Source organism: Callorhinus ursinus, unplaced genomic scaffold (genome assembly GCF_003265705.2).
Source record: "Callorhinus ursinus isolate GAN/ISIS: 27379988/994484 unplaced genomic scaffold, GSC_fseal_2.0 scaffold5, whole genome shotgun sequence".
In the NCBI taxonomy this organism is placed as follows: domain Eukaryota; kingdom Metazoa; phylum Chordata; class Mammalia; order Carnivora; family Otariidae; genus Callorhinus; species Callorhinus ursinus.
This window is the reverse complement of record NW_027397067.1, coordinates 13,574,063-13,596,088: the sequence shown is the minus strand read 5'-3', so window position 1 is coordinate 13,596,088 and position 22,026 is coordinate 13,574,063. Positions and strand designations below refer to the sequence as shown.

General features: G+C 39.4%; 1 protein-coding gene and 1 pseudogene across 5 annotated transcripts in view; both read left to right on the top strand.

Annotated features, from left to right (window-relative positions):
• The window catches only part of ASPH (aspartate beta-hydroxylase), a 212,813-nt gene that overhangs the window by 101,080 nt on the left and 89,707 nt on the right, over window positions 1-22,026 (top strand). The gene's annotated exons all lie outside the window — the stretch shown is intronic.
• Window positions 375-510, top strand: LOC112823759 (U2 spliceosomal RNA; annotated as a pseudogene).

Sequence of the window (22,026 nt, the reverse complement as noted above, 5' to 3'; positions counted from 1 at the left end):
GTGTCCTTCCCCTCACTTGATCTCATCACGTAGGCATTTTCTTATCTCACATCATCTTAAGAAGGGTGAGTACAAGATATTTTGAGAGAGAGAGACCACATTCCTATAACTTGTATTACAGTGTATCGTTACACTTGTTCTATTTTATTATTAATTACAATAATCTCTTATGGTGCCTAATTTATAAATTTAACTTTATCATAGGTGTGCATGTATAGGAAAAAACATAGTATATGTAGGGGTTGGTATTCTCTGTGGTTTCTGGCATCCACTGGGAGTCTTGGAATGGGTCCCCTGCAGATAAGGAGGGACAACTGTGCTAAGGAGAAAAAACAAAGCAAGCAGGAGGGTATCATCAGCTTTTGCTCGAGTTGATCGCTTCTCGGCCTTTTGGCTAAGATCAAGTGTAGAATTGATCACTTCCTCGATTCTGGAATGCTTCCTTCGCTTGGCTTGCTGGTTACCACATCATCTTGGTTTTTCTCCTACTCTCTGCTGTGTGTGCTTTTCTCAGTCTCTTTGGATGGCTGTTCTTCATCTCCCTAATCCTCTGTCACTCAAGTGCCCCAGGACTCAGTCCTCAGAGCATTGCTCTATCTGCACACACTCCCTCGGTGATCTGACCTAATCTCCTCGCTTTAAATATCGATCTGCCAAGGATGACCACACTCGCCTGCAGCCCGGGTTACCGTTACCCAGTGTCTGCCAGAGAACCTTGTTTGGACGTCTCATAATCACTTCAAACTTAACTGGTGTAAACTGAACTCCTGACCTTCCCCCTCGAAACCCGCTCCTCCTACGAAGCGTCTCTTTCATGCCTCCCTATATTTCCCTCAGCAAGTCCTGTCAGTCCTCTCCCCACAACATATCCAGAATTCCACCGCCTCCTGCCCCCGACACCCACCACCACCTGCCTCCCAGCTACCACCGTCTCTTGCCGGCGTTATTCCGGTTGCCTCCTAACTGGTCTTCCCGCTTCCACCTTTGTCTCTATAATCTTTCTCAATACAGTAGCCACGGTGACCCCTTCAAAACCTAAGCTGTGTCATGTTGCCCAGTGCCTCCAGCATCTTCGTATATCCCTCAGAATAAAACGAAGTCCTTTGCTGTGGTTTACCAGCCCTCATAAAATCCATTCTACCTTCTCTGTCTTCTCTTGGTTTCCTCCCCAACATCACATCCTATAATACTCTCTCTCCTTTGCTCACTGTGCTCTGGCGACTCGGGCTTCCCCACCAAGCACGCACGGGACCCAGGACCTTTGCCGTGACTGTTCCTTCCAGGCTGACTCTTCTACCCCAGCACCCACATGGCTTGCTACAGTCTTTGCTCAAATGTAGCCTTCTTAGTGAACCTCTCTAACCTTATTTCAGGTTAAAAACCCCTTACTTTCCATACCCTGTTTCCTTGCTTTGTTTTCTCTGTAACACCATGTGATTATATTTGATAGTTTAATTCTTTAGTATTTATTGTCTGAACCTCCCACTGGAATCAAATTTCCATGAAGACACATTTTTGTGTGTTCTGCTCACTGCTGCATTTCCTGTGCTTGGCACATAGTAGGCACTTAGTGAATATTGTTTGAATGAATTTCTGTTATGTTTTAATTTCAGAGGATTAATATGAACAGACATTACAGGCTCTATAAAACCCAAATTGTAGGAGTAAGAACCAGACCCAGATAGAACTCTTAGGATGGAAATCCCTGGGAAACCCAAAACTTGAGTCAGTGACACTGGAGTAAGAAGAAGACAACTGTTCTCATCCCTAAATAAACCAGAGTGATTACATGGTCTCCTCTGTGACCTCACGTGTCGGAGCTCGGCGGATGCATGGATTGTCACACCCATGCTGCTTGGATCACAGGACTGACAAGTGTTCCAAGTGTTAAATACTTTCACTTTTAATTTCTTCATCCAGAAATAAGTATCATGATTCTTAATGCCTCACAGGGTATACTTCAAAACAGGAAGATAAAATGAAACTATCTGTAAATCGTAAATGCAGTCTGCTACTACTATTACTTTCCAAATATCTGAACTCCAGATTGCTTTGATTAGCAATGAAGTTGGTTGATTTGGGGGTGAATCATAGGTGTGCCAGTTTTAAGATTTTGTTAAAACCGTGCTTTTAAAAGATCCATATGTACTATCATAATCAGTTCTAAAAGCAAAGGTATTTTTAGCCCCCAAAGTACAACACATATAATTAAAGAATAAAGGATGGGTGTTTTTTTTTTTTTTTAGATTGTATAAATTTAGCTGTACAGAAAACTCACTAAAATGATTTGCATCATTCAGTTGGCCTTGGAGCAGTGGACATGTCTTGTCTTGGCTCCAAAGCAGAGACCACGGAGGTAGTACTAAGGCTGCTTTGGGGACCATGTTAGTGCACGTCTCACTATATCTGTTGCTGTATCTGTTTCTCCCCACTGGATGTCACCTTTTCCCACATGTTCCATCTTCCCACAACCACAGACTGCATGAATCAAAAAGTAATGCAGTGCACAAAAAGCTTACTAGATGTCAAACTCAGTTACTTTTATTCATCCCTTTATTGAGTACGTACTGTGCACCTACTAAGTGCCAGGCCCTATTTTAGGCACTGGGGCTAACATAGTCAATAAAAACTAAGTCCCAGTTCTCCTGGTACTTGTAATTTAGTGTACGTGTGTTTGGGCCAGGGGGAGGTTAGATATGTAATTGTTAAAAATTAGAATATAATAGTGATAAGTATGAAAAGCAATATAAAACAGGAAAAGACTACAGAGAATGACAGTGGGCAGGGGTGTTGCTCTGTGGAGAGGCCTCTGGGACACTGACGTTTGATGCAAGGGAATGAGCTGAGCGAGCATCCAGGAGAAGGGAGTCCAAGGATGGAAGAGTGCCTCCATAGTCCCCGGAGAAGTGTGCCTCGCATGTGTGAGGGTCAGTGAGGAGGCCAGTATGGCAGGTGGGGAATGTGGGGGGGTGGGGGTATAGGCGTGGGTGAGATCAAAGGACTTGCAGGGTCCGAATCACACAGGGCTATGAAAGCCGCCAACCGTAAGGATTGTGTATATTATCTTGAGCGAGATGGCCGCTGGGAGATTCAGAGCAGAAGGTTGGTATGATGAGCCGTATGTTTCCAAAAGGCTCATTCTGGCTCTGGGGGTGCAAGATTGGAAGCAGGGAGACCACTTAGGAGACGCCAAGAGGTAATAATGGCTGGAATTAGGATGCGGGGCAGTGGAGGTGAGTGATGGTTAGATTATGCGTGAATTTTCACGTAAAGTCATTAGAATTTGCTAATGGATAGGATATAAGGTATGAGAGAAAGACAGGTGTCAAAAATGACTTGGAACTTCTTAAAAAGAGGTGCTTGAACAATTCATTGAATATAAAAGTAAACAACATGTGGCTAATTTAACATAGATCAAGTGTCAGTTATTAGTTGATGGTTTGTGAGTCTTTAAAGGAATTTAAGAAGCAACAGAATACCCGTGCCTGCAAAAAGGAAATGTGTTTTGCTGTGTGTGTGTGTGTGTGTGTGTGTGTGTGTGTGTGTGTGTGTGAGAGAGAGAGAGAGAGAGAGAGAGAGAGAGAAAGAGAGAGAAAGAGAGAGTTTGTATGTGTTATAATTGCATTTGAATCTAGGACTTTTCCTGAAATTTTTCTTTGATTTAGACTAATACTTACTATCCTATTATATTATTCATTACAATTAAGGATATGCTTAAACAGTATATTTTGGCATTTAAAGATGTCCTGGTTACTATTTGTATTCTTTTAAAAAAGTAATAATCAGTGCCCTAACAGAACACCAGATGGCACTAGAAAACAAGTCACATTTACACCAACAGAAATCCCATGTGTAATGCAGCTTAAAGGAAAGACCTAGAAGATTATAATATAGCCAGTAAATCAGCTTGATGCAACTGGTACCTCATATGGATACTTCTGGGTTTTCTGTGATCATAAGGAAAACAGAGATAGAACCAACAAATGAGCAACAATCAAGCCTCATTAAGAAGTTTTCTTGTTATTAAAAAATGTATACGTCAAATAAGTTTTTCCTGGGATTCTTACAGCTGAATGGAACATATTTAAGCAAAGTTGTTCACCATCGTCCTGAGGATAAAAACTAAACTTATTAGTACAGCACCTGAAGCTTCTCAGGTTCTGGCTCCTGCTTATGGCTTTCCTCTGTTCACAATGCTCTTTCTTGCCTCCCCTCTTCACAATCTCCTGGCAAAGTCCTACTCCTTAGAAATGAGCTTAGAGGTTACCTCTGCTAGGCAGCCTTCCCTGATTACACACCTGTCTCTTACTCCAGACCAGAAGATTACTTTACCTCTGTACTCCCAAGACACTCCACGCTTGTAGATTTTTAGCATGTATTTTGAGTTTTTCCCTTAATTTTTAGACAGAAGGCATCTAAAAGGTAAGAACCATGATACCCTTCCCCATTTTGTATTAGTCAAGGTTCTCCAGAGATACAGAATCAATATAATAGGGTGTGTGTGTGTGTGTGTGTCTGTGTGTGTGTAGACAGAAACAGAGACACAGATTTATTGTAAGAAATGGGCTCGCATGATTATAGAGGCTAGCCAGTCCAAAATCTGCAGGGTAGGCAGGTAAGCTGGAGACCCAAGGAAGAGTTGATGTTGCAGCTCAAGCCCAAAGGCAGGCTTGAGGCAGAGATTCCTCTTCCTTGGTGGTGGTTGTGTGGGGGTTTTCAGTCTTTTTCTTTAGGCCTTCAACTGAATGAATGAAGCCCACTTACATTATGGTGGGTAATCTGCTTTACTCCGAGACTACTGATTTAAGTGTTCCTCTCATAAAAAATGTCTTCACAGCAACATGCAGATGTGTTTGACCAAATATCTGGGTTATCATGGCTTCACTTAGTTGACACATAAAATTAAGCCATTACATCCCTCCAATAGCATTTACCCATAATATAAAAGGAGTTGAATATATAGTCATTGCATGAAAAATGTAACTTAATCACTTTCCTTTTCATCTGACGGTAATATTATCCTTTCATTTCCTTACCTCTTCATCTGATGGTGTTATTATGAAATGCAAATGGCCCAGATGATGGGCAGGAAGGGTTTATAGACAGAGGTATCAATGTGTGAATGAACCTTACCTGTCTCGAATGTACTGTATTTCATGTTATTTTCACAGAGGTTGTCCTCTAATTCTTATCAAAAAATCTTGTGAGTTAAGTATTTTTCAGCCATATTTAGCCATGTTTCTTCAAATTTTTTTTTTCTTTTCCTCTCCACTACTTGTAGTAGAGTCACATGTTAGAGTGCACAATGATGTCCTACATGTCTCGGAAACTTTGTTCTTTTTTGTTAGCATTTTTCCACCTTAGATTGCATAATTTCTATTGTTCTGTCTTCAACTTCAGTGAATTTTTCTTCCGCTATTTCAAATCTGCTGTTGAGCTCATGGAGTAACATTTTCATCCTAGCTACTCTTCTTTTCAAGTCTAGATTTCCAGCTGCTTCTTTTTTATAGTTTCCATTTCACTGTTGCGATTCCATATCTGGTCACTCATTCATACCATGTTTTTCATTAAATGTCTATACTTACTTACAATCACCCATTTGAAATGTTTATCTAATAAACCCAGCATCTGGGCACACTTGGAGACAGTTGCTACTACTGCTTTTTTTCCTCCCTGAGTGTGGATCAGGAGAGTCCTGTTTCTTCGCATGTCTAGAAATTTTAGGCTAAAAGCTGGATTGTGTGTAGAATACATTGTGGCAGCTCTGGAATTTTATTTCCCCCTGAGGATTATTGGTGACCCGTAGACAGTTAACTTGCCTGGATTCAAACTAAAAAATCCATCTCCCTGCAGTATGAAGCAACTGCTTTCTCTGCTCAGGTTTGTTGACTTCCAGCTGCTGTTTTTTTAAGTTCAGCTCTCTGGAAAGCGGGGCAGGAGGTGCCCTGAGCCTGTGTAGTTTAGTGGTCTGCTAAGGATTTGGGCAGAATTCATACTCAGATTTGGGGGCTTCTTTCTGAGGATCATCTTTTGAATTTCCAGTCACTTTGCCCACCTGAAGTTCTGCTGTCTTCTCCTTCAAGCCATTAGGACTTCGAATTTCTTCTAGGCAAACTGGATGTGTACTGAGAAATGTACTCAGGCAAAACAAAACAAATTTGCACATTTCGCCAGAGGAGTTCTTTCAAAAGTAGGTTTCTGTAGTAGTTAGCCTCCAGGAAGGCCCCCAGTGATCCTTGCCTCCTGGTATGCATGCCTCTGTGTGTGTGCCTCCTCTTTCCATTGAATAGGGCTGACCTATGTGACTAATAGGGCAATGCAGAATTGACAGAGTGCAAATCCCAAGGCTAGCATTGCACCTTCTACCTTGCCTTTCCTTTGGATCACTTGCTTGCTCTGGAGGAAACTGGCTGCCCTGTCATGAGAATATGTAAGCAGCCTTTGGACAGGTCTAGATCACAAGAAACTTGTGTAAGATACTAAATGTTAATGGTGGTTGTAAGCTGCTAGGTTTGGGGACACTTTGCTTTGCAGCCATATATAACTAGTTTATCCTCATTGAGTTTCTGCCTGCTTTTTCAAAACCAGGCTCCCAGGAACCACTCATGAAGATGGAAAGTTATCAGTCAGCCCGGGATTTGTGCCAAGTTTATTCTCAAATTTTGGATCTTGGCCCTTCTGTGGCTCTCTTACATCCAAGATTTCCCTTTTAAATTTTCATCTGCTCTGCTCTCTTCATGCTGTGATCTGCCGTCTTCAGTGGGGAAGGACTCAGTTTTCCACTCATCCCTGACTTGGGATGGTTGGGAGCAAGCACCACCCTACACAAAAAAATCACAAACTCACCATTCTTATCCAATGTAGAAACTGTCTTTCAAGAGTCAATTCTTCTGGGGGTGCCTGGGTGGCTCAGTTGGTTAAGCATCTGCCTTTGGCTCAGGTAATGATCCTGGGGTTCTGGGATTGAGCCCCACTTCGGGCTCTCTGCTCAGTGGGCTTCTCCCTCTCCCTCTCCCCCTGATTAGGTGTGCTTTCACTGTCTCTCTCTCCTCTCTCTCTCATGCTCTCTTGCACATATGCACACTCCCTCTCTCTCAAATAAAGAAAATCTAAAAAAAAAGAATAAATTTTTCTGTTACAAGTTTCTACCCATCTTTGGTCATTTCCACTGCCTTCAAATAGTTGTTTTAATATTTCAGTGACATTTCATTGATTTAATTGATCTAAATTGATGATAATTCATTGATTTAATGAAATACAAATATTAACATTCTCTGAATACTAGAGAAGCTGAACATCTGAAATGTGTAAGCCATTCTGGATTCCCTTGCTGCAGACTGCCTAGTTATAGCTTTTGTTTTTTCTCATTGGTTTTTAGGGTTTCATTAATATTGATATTAATTTACTTGTTAGTTTTTATATTGCAAAAATATTTTCCCAGATAAATATTTATCTATTAACTTCATGTACAAAGTTTTACAGATACGTAATCGTTGAAACAAGTAAGTGTGCGAATGAACGCATGAGAGTGGTGTTCTCTCACCTGTTATAGTAGTTTGAATGTTCCAGTATCTCCTTACTCTCATATATTTTTCTATTATAATAAAATATGCACAAAAACATTGGACAGCCTTGATTCGGATGGCCTTGGCTTCGGGAGCATTGTTCTTCCGTCAGATCATTCATTCATTTATCTTACTGAGATAAGAACAGTAGCATCTGTTTGTGAAGACACCTGGCATCAAGCTTCAGTGACTTGGGTTTCTGAGAGTCCTTCACATGGGCTTGACCAAGTCATCACTGCTTTGAACTTAATTATTGCGTGGTCTGTCTAGGTAGGTCTTCTGTGTTGTAGCTGCCTGCTGGAGGTGCTTTGGTTCACTGTCTTTAGCAGTCCCTAACACACAATCTGTTCCTCATTATTAGTACCAGCAGCCCACCTAGCTGTAACTCACACAGGCTGGTGGTTCAGTTCGGGCCACACCATGACGCCGTCGTAAGTTTTCCAGAGTGTCGAAGCACGATGTAGCACTAGCACTCTTAAACCACTTCCGGGAAAAGCTTCGAGAAAAGTCTCCCTCCCCACCCCCCTTGCAGCTGTGAAAAGAGGTTGTAAGAGAACGGCTGTTAGAGATTTATTATAATCATTACATTCAACGGCTACTGTAGTTTTAGTGGTTCCTAAAATACACCGGCAGTTATTGTCTGATTACTTCTACAGATAAGTTAATTATAGGAGATTTCTGACTCTTATACAAGTCTGATTTAGAGAGAAGTTTAATTACAGCAATTTTAGTGATTTAAATAAGCCCAGCATATATTACCAGTCTCAGCAAGTGTAGTCGAGTTTTTAGCTGTGTTGAAATACACATTTGCTTTGTTTTTATTTTTAATTTCATGATTTTCACCATACTGTAGTACCAGGGGTAATTCAGGGCACCTGTTTCCACCAGAATGAATCTTCAGTCAAACACACCGCAGGACAATAATAGCAAATTCTTCGTTATCATTAAAATCCCATTCTAATGCTTCCTGTTGAGCACTCAACAGCTTACGGCGCTAATTTCTGCCATGATTGTGACAACATGAGCAGGGGAGTAAAATTGGTTTATTAAGGGAAAAAACTCAGATTTAGTGTGTTTGAAAGTGATCATCAAGATCTAAATTCTCTTTTGATTGATGGGAAATATGACCCTGTGTGCAAGTCAGAGTGATCCACTTTGTTGTGTATTAACACATGGTCAATTTGTATACCGAAGCAAATTAAAGATGAAGATATTAGCCACATATGCCCAAGCTGGCTTAAAATCAAGTTTTCAAAAACTGTCATAAAAAGGCAGTGCTGTCAGCAGTTAGATATATTCATTTACTTAAATAAGACTTCAAATTGGAGAGTGCATTAGTTTGGAAAATGCATTACTGAAAATTACCTCGGTCTGATTACAGAGCTCTTCTCCAGAGCATTTTTTATTCTTCTGATGTAATGGTCCTGGCATTTACAGCCATAATTCTTGCCGTATGTTTATATGTTTTTCACTTAAAAATCAAATTTGTGTTGACAATAAAAAGTATTAGTAATAGTGAAAATAAATCAAATCCTTTCTGTTTCAGTTTGGGTGATTTTATTACATTCTGCCCAGGAAGCCCGACTTCTTACTCATCCCTAACACCATGGAATGGCAGTCATGTTTTTCTCCTTTGCTAGAATGCTCCTTCTTCTTCCTGGCCATCGACTTAGGTCCTACAGTCCTTTGCTGTTACTGAGCCTAGTCAGCAGTGGCGTTGAGCAGGGTGGGAGTGGCTGGAGCCTGAGGTCAGGCAGACACTCAAGGACGGGACAGATAATTAGGTGCAAGCAGCAGGTGGTGTCCAGGAGGGGTGGGCAGTAAGGCCACTGTCAAATACATCTCAGAAACGGGGAGAAGCCATTATCACAGGGGTTTGGGAACAGACAATAAGCAAAGCTGGGAGCAGGAGACATTTCTTGACTGAAGTATCTCCACATAGAGGAGTAGCTTTGGATTCCTCCAGAGGCACTGGCACACCCCAGAGTCCCTTCGCTAGCCCTGCTCAGCTAAGGAGCTAGTCCAGGGTGCCAGTGGCAGGGCATGAGATCGGTGCAGCGATAGGAGCAACACTATGACTGTGAGCCGGGCCTATACTGCGGAAAGGACCATTGTACGTTTATTAAACAGCTATCTTAACGATAAGCATATGAGTCACAAATGGCCAGCAAACCTAACTGCATGTGAATCTGAGAAGAACGGGCCTCTTCCTCATCGTGGTATTGGTAGCATACTGAGCTGGGCTCGGGAGGTGTCTATGTCTGAATCTGGTCGTGGACCCTCTGGGGCTCATGTCTGTCTCCTCTGCAGACTCCTCTCACTTCACACGAGAATCCATTCCTTTGCTAAACCTCTCGAATTTGAATCAGGATTGCAAGAGGATAATGTGCATAAATTCTCACTTGCCGTTTACACATGCTCAAACTTCAGGTATCAAAGAACATGGTTGTTATCAATGATCCTGTCTCTCCTGCTGTCTATCTCCACTCTCCTGTAACAGCCAGGGGCAGAAACTGTCCTCTTTGGGATTTTTGCTTCTTATCTCTTAGAGCCAACTAATTTAACCCACATCAGGTATGGGTTACAAAGCAGCTCGGGACCTAGGACATATCATGTATTGAAGATATATTCCTACATGGGATGAAGATGCTTTGAGAAAAATAGAAGCCTAATACTAAAAGGCAAGTGCATTTTACTTGATTGGTTCACTTTTTGCCCGCCACACAGAAGGTGCTCAGCATCTAACGGGTCATTGCTGTAGACCCATTCTTGAGTTGCCAGGGAGAACTTTTTTAAAAACTCTTATCATTAAATGATAAGAAAACATCATTGATGTGGTTAAAGGTATCTGTTGCATACATCCTCCAAATTACTCACTACTACAGATTATAATCACCTAAAGCAACTATGCAGCAACTTATATTGCAAATTCTAAACCCATTTCAAATCCTAAGTACATTTGTTCGCTTGGTTATGGTGGAATGATTTTTGCCTTTGGGTTAATTTTTAAGAAGTCTGCATGTGTGGATAAAGAGTAAGAGGAGAAATTATGTATATTTCTTTTCTTTTTTTTATTATGTTATGTTAATCACCATACATTACATCATTAGTTTTTGATGTAGTGTTCCATGATTCATTGTTTGCATAATACACCCAGTGCTCCATGCAGAGCGTGCCCTCTTTAATACCCATCACCAGGCCAACCCATCCCCCCACCCCCCTCCCCTCTGGAACCCTCAGTTTGTTTCTCAGAGTCCATAGTCTCTCATGGTTCATCTCCCCCTCCGATTTCCCCCCTTTTTTCCCTTCCTACTATCTTTTTCTTTTTTTTAACGTATAATGTATTATTTGTTTCAGAGGTACAGGTCTGTGATTCATCAGTCCTCCACAGTTCACAGCGCTCACCACAGCACATACCCTCTATCACCCAGCCACCCCATCCCTCTCACCCCCCACCACTCCAGCAGCCCTCAGTTTGTTTCCTGAGATTAAGAATTCAGGAATTGTGTGTATTTCTAAACACATCTTTTTTTTTTTTTAAGATTTCATTTATTTGAGAGAGAGAGAGCAAGCAAGCACACAGAGGGAGAGGAAGAAGCAGGCTCCCCACAGAGCAGGGAGCCTGATATGGGGCTTGATCCCAGGACCCTGAGGTCATGACCTAAGCTGGAGGCAGACGCTTAACCGACTGAGCCACCCAGGTGCCCCTCTAGCATCTTCTTCACAGGAGCTTCATTTGTGTTGGGTGAATGTGTATCCTCTTTCACCAGGTCTTGGGACTTGAGCTGACCCCTGGGCATTGACCCTTCTTAAAGAATGCTCGTGGGGACTAAGGGACAATAGCTTCTAGCTAAGAGGATGATTTATTAATTTAACAAATATTTCCACTTACTTTGTTTGCCACGCTCTGTGGAGTGCACTTAAAATACAGCAGATAACTACAATATAAGGAGGTAGAGGTTATGGGCAAAATGCTGAGGGAGCCCGGTGAGAGAATAACTCACTGCCAGGGGGCAAGGGCTAGGGTGCTGAAGTCTTCATGGAGGAAAGATACTTGAGCTGGTCCTCAAGTAGCAAGCAAGGCTTATATCTGTGGAATTCTCTTTGAATAGACCTGTAAATTCAGATACTTAATTATTTTCTAGTGGCAGAGAGGAGGGGTTGATGGAGAAGAGCTTATAGGTCTTTCTGTATGCAACCTGCTCATCTTCACTCCAGGATCAGTACCTCTGGGATCCCAGGGGGTGCTCTCTGTAAAACAGTCTAAATTCATTAGAGTCCTGTCTGGAAACTCTTGACACTATCACTTTTGGGGAAATTGTCGTAATTTGTTTTTTCTAATATCCATTGGTTTTTACCTTTCTCTCCCTTCATTTGTCTGTACCACTAATGCTCCCTTCTCCTGTTTGTTCTTTTCCTGGTCCTTGTAAAGATTTATTAGAGCCTACTCATAAGAATAGATAACTATGTTTGAAATTCATTTAGAGCCTTCAGAGCTAATTCACTACCATGATTATAATACTAGCTCTATTCAGGTTGTATGAGTCACTCAAAACTAAATTTGAAATAACAGTGGAAGAAATCTATACAGCACGATGCCTCTAATTGATATGCTTTACATCAAAAGGCAAGGTTTGATAAAGGTGTGTTTCAGGTAATAACCTTGATTTTTATGCTTCACTGAAATTTCGCTCCTCTCCCTCAAGGATCACCGACTGCTTTGTGCGTCCATACCACCATATTAGTGTTGTTATTAGTAATGTCATTCTGCCTAGTCGTAGGGTGGAAGTCGCATTAATTACAAATTATAGCTTCAACATAAAACCAGTGAACTTGGGTGAGCCTTTTATTCCTGGGCCTTGTCACTTTGATTCATACTGCATCTTGCTTTTTAACTGCTGCCATGAGCCCCGCGTGCATTTCTCGGCAGTCTGTTTTTTCCAAGGCACTTTGCAGCCAGTCCCGGGCAGAGCAGGATAGGGCCCAGCAGGGATGTGTTGTGTCATTAACTGCATACCTCTGTGTGTGCTGAGGAAGGAGGCCAGGGGCACATTGTCTTGTACTCCCTGAGAAGTATGATAATAGCTCAGCCGTGCACTTACTGGAGTGTTTCCCCATGATTATAAAACACGAGCGAAGAGACTCATTAGTAAGAAAGAAAAATGGAGGACTGGGTTTAAATTGGCTTGTAGGTTAATAGGGTCAAATATACTTAGTATATGGACACCGGAGTGATGGAAATTTTCACATGGGGTCTCCGCTCTTGGTCAGTCATCTTAGACTGAATTTTTGGTTTGATGGTTTGTTTTTGGATTAAAGTATGGGGCTGAGGGGCGCCTGGGTGGCTCAGTCTTTAAGCGGCTGCTTTCGGCTCAGGTCATGGTCCCAGGGTCCTGGGATCGAGCCCTGCGTCGGGCTCCCTGCTCGGCGGGAAGCCTGCTTCTCCCTCTCCCACTGCCCCGCTTGTGTTCCCTCTCTCGCTGTCTCTGTCTGTGAAATAAATAAAACTTTAAAAAAAAAAAAAGTATGGGCTGAATGTGGTGTTTGGAGGTTGAGGCCTATAACAACATAAGAGGAAATTTGGAGACAGGAGTATTATTCAGCTTGCACCAGCCTTTAAAGTCAACGTTGTTTTTGTCTTTCTATCCATGAACATTTTCCTCATAGGCACTGAAATTCCTCTTACCAGTGTAAAGTCACTTGATCAAAACTAGAAAATTCTCGGAGTACAGTGAAAGGGTCCTTTACCAGGAGTTTCACCATCAGCCCTACCAATTCTTATTTGCTGTTTCATCTTGAACAAGTCTCTTAGGCTCCCGGAGCTTTTCTTTTTTCCACGTGTGAAATATGGAGGCGATTCAGCCTGCCCTCCTGCTGTTTTTGCAAGATTCTCCTGTCCTTGGATGACTGTTTCACCTTGCGGCGTCCTGCTATATGGTTAGGAACAACTGTTTCATTACTTTCTCTCCTTTTATTATTTCATAGAAGGTGAAAGTGAGCCCCAAATCCAGAGGCTGTTTAATATCGTTTATTTGCATATGTTCGGTTTCTGAGAGGTTCTTGATGAATTTGAAACTTAATCCTCATGACATCCCAACATATTTCATGTTTTTAGTGTGAGAGAATACTGGTTCTTCAGGGATGTTTTTCAAGAAAGTGTTTATATGTACAAAAGGAGCGTCTACAAGCTGAATAAGGTGTGAGGGTGTTGGAGAGCTATTGGAACAATGGCTGTCGTGGCATCTCATTAAAGAGTAAGTTATGCTTTCCTTCTACCTTGGGTGTTAAGGCTTTATTAACACTGGGTTTGAAAACACCTCACAAAAAAAGCTAAATGCTTAAGGGATTTATTATAAAACTCCATCATGCCATTTATTTCCGTGGATGCTTGAAATTGCTGGGGTGAAATAATGTATTCAGCAAGGAAGCAAGTTCTCGCTTCCTCCCGTGAGTCTGCTTGATTGTGCTATTGGTATCTCATTCTTTAATTAAACTTGTCCAAAGATAGGATCAGCTAAAGTGTTTACTGTATAAATAGTTTTCATTCCCAGTGTGCAAGTTTAAAACCCTGGTAAAAAGAGTTTGCCATCTGTTAAAAACCAAAACATGTGGTATGCTCTTGCATAAAAATAAACTGCACATTATTCATAAAAAGAATCACAACATATAACATATCTTTGGGGCTGACAGTAACCTGTGCCATTTTAGAATGTCGCCACCTTCTCTCTAAGTGACAGTATGATCAGTAGTGCGTGGTGTTAAAAAAAAAAAAGAAAATCTATGACATAATGAAATTAACGTGTGTATTTTTATTAACATGAAAATAGATTTGTCTGAATGCAAGCCTTACTGATAAGAAATGGTAATTTTTTTCCTTTGATCATTTCAAATTTAATTATTTCTCCGAGTTTTCAGTTTACATCTTTTTTCCCCCTAAAATGTCACCATTTAATTTAGCCAGGTATTTACCTCTCTCCCTGCATTGCTGCTCCCTCAGCCCTGTGACGGTGTCTCTTCCCACTCCTGAGGTCCCCTTGTATTTCTGCTCTTTGCCTTTCCACTTGTCTCTACTCATGACAAGAAACTTCCTAAAATACAGGTTACTTGCTGCCAGTCATTAGAACCATCAGTAAGGGCACCTGGGTGGTATAGTTAAGCCTCCAACTCAGCCTCCCATCAGGTCATGATCTCAGGGTCCTGAGCTAGAGCCCCATGTCGGACTCCACCCTTGGGGCGGGGGGTGGGGTGGGGTGTCTACTTAATTCTCTCTCTCTCCCTCTGTCCCTCCCCCCCCACACACGTATGCTCACTCTCGCTCTCTAAAAATAAATAAATCTTTTAAAATAAAATAAAATAAAACCATCGCTAATAGCACATGGCCTGTGGAACAAAGTCTAAATCCCTCAGAACACTATGCAAGAAATTCCATAATCTGGCTCCCAGCCCCTTCCATAGCCTCAACTTTCACTCTTCCTAACCCAGAACCCTCTGTGGTTCTGCCTGACTCTTCAGGCCTGAACTTGCCTCTTTCACATTTCCATGTTTATAATTACCTCCTTCTTTGGAAGGTTTTGCCTGCCTCTACCTCATCCCAAATGAGATTTGTGCTTTAAAAGTCAGCTCAAACCCCAGATTCTTCCTTAATTCTTAGCTTATTGTTCCAATTAGAGGTAATGTCTTGCTTCTCTGTATTCCCAGTGTATTTTATGATTCTTATTTTGCCCGATAACTTTTAACCTTCTATTCTAGTCATTCATTTACTGCCCCTGCCTTCCAAGGTCTAAATTATTTGAGGATAGAGGTTTGTCTTAGTCCCTTTGAGCTGCTATGGCAAAACTGCCATAAGCTGGGAGGCTTGGCAGAAACGTATTTCTCACAGTTCTAGATGTGGGGGAGTTCAAGATCAAAGCACTGGCATATTTGGTATCCGGTTCATGGTGCCTTCTCACTGTGTCCTCACATCGTGGAAGGGACGAGAGAGCTCCGTGGAGTCTCTTTTATCAAGTACTAGTCCTATTCGTGAAGGCTCTGCCCTCATGAACTAATCACTGCTGGAAGGCCCCACCGCCCAATAACATTGCCTCGGGGGTTAGGATTTCAACCTACAAATTTGGGAAAGGGGACATAAACATTTGATCTATAGCAGGACTATGTTCTGTTCATCTTTGTATCCCCTATACTGACCAGCATAATACTTTGTCAGGCACTCCATAAATGTTTTTCCAAAATGATCTGAAACTGAAAATCCATAATAACCAAATTCATGCAGTGGAGAAATTTAGATTAACAGATCAGAATAGAATGTCAGATTCTAAGTTGGATTCTTTTTTTTCTCTAGAACTATTGGGCAATAGTTACGAATGACCCAAAATATTCTTGGCACTCTTCTGTTCAGTATTTCTTATTGGGCAATCAGTGTCTCTTAAGATCCCATGGGAATTTCTGGCTCATTGGTTTGAGACAAAACCAGTTGCAATCTTTGGATCTTGTGTGGATCCCGTTTCGGAATAACAAGCTCTAATAATATGAGTTCATAAGATAGGGAAATGTAAATACTGACTATCCAGTGAAATTCTGATATTCAGGAATTATTGTTAATTTCTTTTTAGATATGATTAAACCCTTGTGGTTGTGCTTGTATATGTTTATTATAATAGTTTTACTGCGATAGTTAATTTAGATAAACTTCTCTTAAGGCCTACAGTTTGATAAGTTTTCACATATATACAGCCATGAAACCCTCAAGATCACATCCAATGATGTCAAAAATTTCCTTGTGCCCCTCTGTAGTCCCTGCTGTAAGCTTGCCCTCCTCCCTTTCTATCCCCAGCCACTAAGGTCCCTCCGTCTCCATGCAGTTTACATTTCCTAGAAGTTTATATAAGTGGAGTCATATAGTATGTGCCCTTTTTTGTGTCTGGCTGCTTTCATTCGTCAATTATCTTGACATTCATCCATGTCGTACTACGTAGGAATGGTTCGTTTCTTTTTATCAATGAAGAGTATCCATTTTATTGATATAATAGTTTGCTGTTCTGTTCACCTGTTGATGGACATTTGGGTTGTTTCCATTTCGGGACTATTACAAATAAATCTGCTGTGAGCATTCATGTCGAGTCATTTTGTGAATACATGCTTTCATTTCACTTGGGTAAGTGCATGAGAGTGGAATGGTTGGATGATATGGTAGCTCTGTTTTAACGTTTTAAGAAATTCTCAAACTCTTTTCCAAGTGGATTTATAGTTAATTTTATATTCTCACCAGGAATGTATAAGAGTTCCAGTTCTTCCACATCTTTACCAACACTTGGTATGGTTGATTTTTTAAAATTTTAGCCATTCTAATATAGGTGTGTAGTGGTGTGTCAGTTGAGTCTCAATTTGTATTCCCCTAGTGACAAACAAATGATGTGGAGCATCTTTTCATGAACTTAATTTTCATTCTTAACTCGTTTTCAGTGAAGTGTTTGTTCAAATCTTTTGTCCCTACCCCCTTTTTTATTGGGTTGCTTGTTTTGTTATTACTTGAGTTTTGAGAGTTACTTACGTATTATTTTTCTAACACCTTTATCACATTTATGACTTGCAAATATTTTCTCCCATCCTCTGGGTTTTTTCATTTTCTTAACAATAGCTTTTGAAGGGGTGCCTGGGTGGCTCAGTTCATTAAGCAACCACCTTCAGCTCAGGTCATGATCCCAGGGTCCTGGGATCGAGCCCTGAATCAGGCCCTCTGCTCAGCGGAGAGCCTGCTTCTCCCTCTCCCTCTGCCGTGTGCTATCTCTCTGTCAAATAAATAAATAAATAAATAAATAAATAAATAAATAAATAATCTAAAAAAAAAAAGTAGCTATTGAAGACATTTTAAATTTTAATGAGGTCCAGTTTATGAATTTGTCCTTTTCTAGATGGTACTCTTGGAATCATGCCTAAGAGATCTTTGCCTAATCCAAGGTCACAAAGATTTTCTCATATCATTTTTCCTAGAAGTATGATGATTTTAGGTTTTATATTTAGGTTTGTGTTCCATTGAATTAATTTTTGTTTATGGTAAAGATATAAATGGCAGTTCATTTTCAAAATGTGGATATTTAATTACATTAGCAGAATTTGCTGAAAATATTACTTATTTCCTCTGAATTTCCTGAATTTGTGGTTTTGTTGAAAATGTCCATATATGTATGGGTCTGTTTTTGGACCCTGTTCAGTCCCCCTGATCTGTTAGTTTGTCTCTACATCAGTGCCACACTGTATGCTGTAGCTTTATAAGTCTTGGAATCACAGGTTATTTAAAAAAATACTGGAGGAATAAGGTCTTCAAACTTTGTTCTTCTTTCTCTCAGTTGTTTTGGCTAGAGTGGAGGTCCTTTCTTTTTCCACATAAATTTTAGAATTAGTTTGTCAATTTCCACCAAATAAAAAAGACTGCTGAGATTTTGCTCTCGCACAGAATCTATATATTTATTTGGGGGAAATTGATGCCTTTTCTGTGTTGAGTTTGGTAATCTTTTAACCTGGGATGTCTCTCCACTTAAGATCTCTTCAATTTTCTCTCTGTATTATCTTATTGTTTTGATGTACAGGTCTTCTACAACTTTTGTCAGATTTATCCCTAAATATATCATATTTTTGGATGTGATTGTAAGTGGTGTTACTTTAGGACTTCAATTTTCTGTTGTTTGTTACTAGTCGATGGGGGGAAAATGATTTTTCTATATTGATCTTGTATCCTGGAACCTTGCTAAACTGACTTAAACGTTCCAATAGCTTTCTTGTAGCTTATATCAGATTTTCTATAAAGATATTTATGTCATCTCCAAATAAAGACAGTTTGATTTCTTTATTTCCAAACAGGATCCCCTCTCTTTTCTTTTTCTTGCCTAATTCAGTGACTAGAAACTCCAGTAACATGTTGAACAGAATTATGAGAGTAGATATCTTGTTCCTGATCTTAGGGGGGAAAAAAATCAGTCTTTTATCAGTAAGTTGGTGGCAGTTATAGATTTTTCATAGATGCTGTTTATCAGATTGAGAAAGTTTCCTTCTATTTCTACATTGTTAAGAGTTTTTATCAGGAATGGATTTTGGATTCAGTCAAAGGCTGTTTCTGTGTCTAATAAAATGATCATATAGGGTTTTTTTTGTTTTTGTTGTATTAATATATGTTGCATTGATTGATTTTCAAATATTGAACCAAGTATGTACATTCCTGAGATAAACCTCATGATGCATTATCCTTTGTATAGATCGTTGGGTTTGATTTAAGAAATTTTGTTTAGAAGCTTTTAAATCTGTGCTCATGATGTGCATGAGCATCTTTTTTTTTTTTTCATGATAATCTTTGCCTGGTTTGGGTTTCATTACAATGTTGACCTCAGAATGAGTTGGGTAGCAATTCCTCCTTTTTAAGAATTTATGTGTTATGTGTTATTTCTTCCTTAAATGTTTGGTAGAATTTACCAGTGAAGATGACTGGGCCTAGAGTTTTCTCTGTGGGAAGGTTTTTAATTACAAATTCAATTTCTTTGATTGATTCAAAATATTCAAGTTATTTATTTCTCCTTGAGTTAACCTTTACTGGTTTGTGGCTTTCAAGAATTGTGTGTATTTCATCTAATTTGTTGAATTAATTGGCATGACATTGTTCATAATATTCTCTTATTGTCTTTTTAATAATTGTAGAAACTGTGGTTATATCACTCATTCCTGACATTGGTTATTTATGTTTTTTTCTCTCTTTTTTTTAATCTGTCTGGCTGGGGTTTTATCGGTTTTATTTATCTTCTCTTAAAATCAGCTTTAATTTTATTGATCTTATTATTTTTCTACTTTGTCAGCTATTAATATCTGCTCTGATCTTTACTATTTTCTTTGTTCTACTTTAGGTTTGATTTGTTCTTCTTTTTCCAGTTTCTTTAAGGTGGAAGCTTGGAAAATGTTCTGTGTGCACTTGCAAAAATGTGTATTCTGCTGTTGTTGGAGGGGAGTGTTCTAGAAATGTCAGTTAGGTCAGTTTGGTTCATATTCTTTTTCAAATCTATATTCTTGCTGACATTCTCTCTACTGGTTCTATCAGTTACTGAATCAGCAGTATGAAAATCTCTGATAGACTTTTGGGTTTTTCTACTCTACAGTTCTGTTTATTGCAGAGTCATGGATTTTGAAGCTCTGTTACTAGATGCATAAACATTTAGATTATTATATACCTTTAATTAATTGACTCATTTATCATTATGGAATAACCTTCTTTGCCACTGATAATATTCTTTGAACACAAATCTACTTGGACATTAATATAGGCAATCCAGCTTTTTTTTTTTTTTTTGGTATTATTAGAATGGCATGCCATTTTCCTTCCATTGGCTTTTAACTTGTTTGTGTTTTTGTATTTGAACTGCATTTTTTGTAGTCAGCATATAGTTAGGTTGCGCTTTTTCATTGAAGCCGAAGTTGTTTGGCATTTAAATGGGATATCTCTGTTTAATGTGCTTATTGATTTGATTAGGTTTAAATCTATCTCTTGCTGTCTGTTTTCTATCTGTCATTTCTATTTGTGCCATTTTTTCTCTCTCTACCTTCTTTTGGAGTAATTGAATAATTTTTATGATTTGATTTTATCTATTTTGTTATTAGCTTTAACTCTTTATTTCTTTAGTGATTGTTTTAGGGTTTATAGCATACATCCTTATCAGTCTGCCTTAAAGTGATATTAAACTACTTCACTATACTATATAGAACCTTATAATATATACTTCCACCTCTCCCTTCTGAATTTGTGCTATTGTTGTTGTACATTTTACTTTTATTTTAAAGTCTACACTGTGTTGTTATTGTTTTTGTTTAAACAATTATTTTATTTAAAACAGTTATCTTTTGGGGTACCTGGGTGGCTCAGTGGGTTAAGTGGCCGACTCTTGATTTCAGCTCAGGTCATAATCTCAACATCATGAGATTGAGCCCTGCATTGGGCTCTGCATTGAGCATGGAGCCTGCTTACAATTCTCTCTCTCCCTCTTCTTCTGCCCCTCCCCCACTCTCTCTCTCTCTCTCTCTCTCTAAAAAATAAGGAAAAAAACTTAAAATATAAATAAGTAAAACAATTATCTTTTTTAAATAAGGATTTTATTTATGTATTTGACAGAGAAAGAGAGAGTCCATAAGCAGGTGGAATGGTAGGCAGAGGGAGAGGGAGAAACAGGCTCCCCACTGAGCAGCGAACCCAATGCCGGGCTCAATCCCAGGACCCTGGGATCATGACCTGAGCCAAAAGCAGATGCTTAACCAACTGAGCCACCCAGGTTTTAAAGAGATTTAAATAATAAGAAAGAAAATGTATCGTAACCCATGTAGTTACCATTTCTAGTCCTTTCTTTTTTATGTGTACATAATATATTCCCATCTATTATCAATTTCCTTCAGTTTGAAGGAAGTCATTTAACATGTTATAGTGCAGGCCAGTTGGTAATGAATTCTTTCAGTTTTTGTATATCTGAAAACCTTTATTTCACCCTTGTTTTGAGAGAGATTTTTGCTGGGTATAGAATTCTCAGTTGACTTCTTTTTTTTCTGTTAATACAGTTGACCTTCGAACAATGCAGGGGTTAGGGGCCCTGAGCTCCCTGCATAGTCAAAAATCTACTATAACTTTTGACTTCCCAAAAACGTAATTACTAACACCCTGACCAGAAGCCTTACTGGTAATATAAGCAGTCAACACGTATTTTGTGCATTATATGTATTATACACTGTATTCTTACAATAAAGTAAATTACAGAAAAGAAAATGTCATTAAGAAAACCATAAAATACATCTACAGCACTGTATTCTAAAAAAATCACGTATAAGTGGACCCACACAATTCAAACCCGTTTTGTTAAAGGGTCAACTGGATGTAAAAAAAATTGCTCCATTCCCTTTTCCCTTCCATTTTTTCTAATAAGTCTACTGTCATCCTTATTTTTCATTCCCTATATTTAGCATGTCTATTCTCCCCTGTCTACATTCAGAGTTTTCTTTTTATCACTGGTTTTGAAAAATTTGATTCCTCTCTCTCAGGAATCACTACCCTTCATTGTCCAATATAAAGTAACTTGAAAACCATTGTTTCATATATGATACGGAAATTTTTAGAAATTTGATTTTGTTTTTCATATATGCACTCAACCTTAATATGTGAAGACAAGATCCCCTCCTTTATTGTTATTTCCACCACATCTATTTCAGAAAGGCAGTGGCTTTATTTTTCAGTGTATTAAATTATAGGTTTATGACTCTGTTTCTGATCTATATTCATATTTGTCTGTAATGAAAATTCAGTCAGTTAAACATGTATTTTCTAGTTGTTAAAATATTAGAAATAGTTTATCTGTCACTCTGCTATTCTTCAATAAACTCAACTATTTCTCATTTTCTGGAGATCCAGATCTTTACAGTTGGATCACTTGTTAAAAATTTGTGGTCA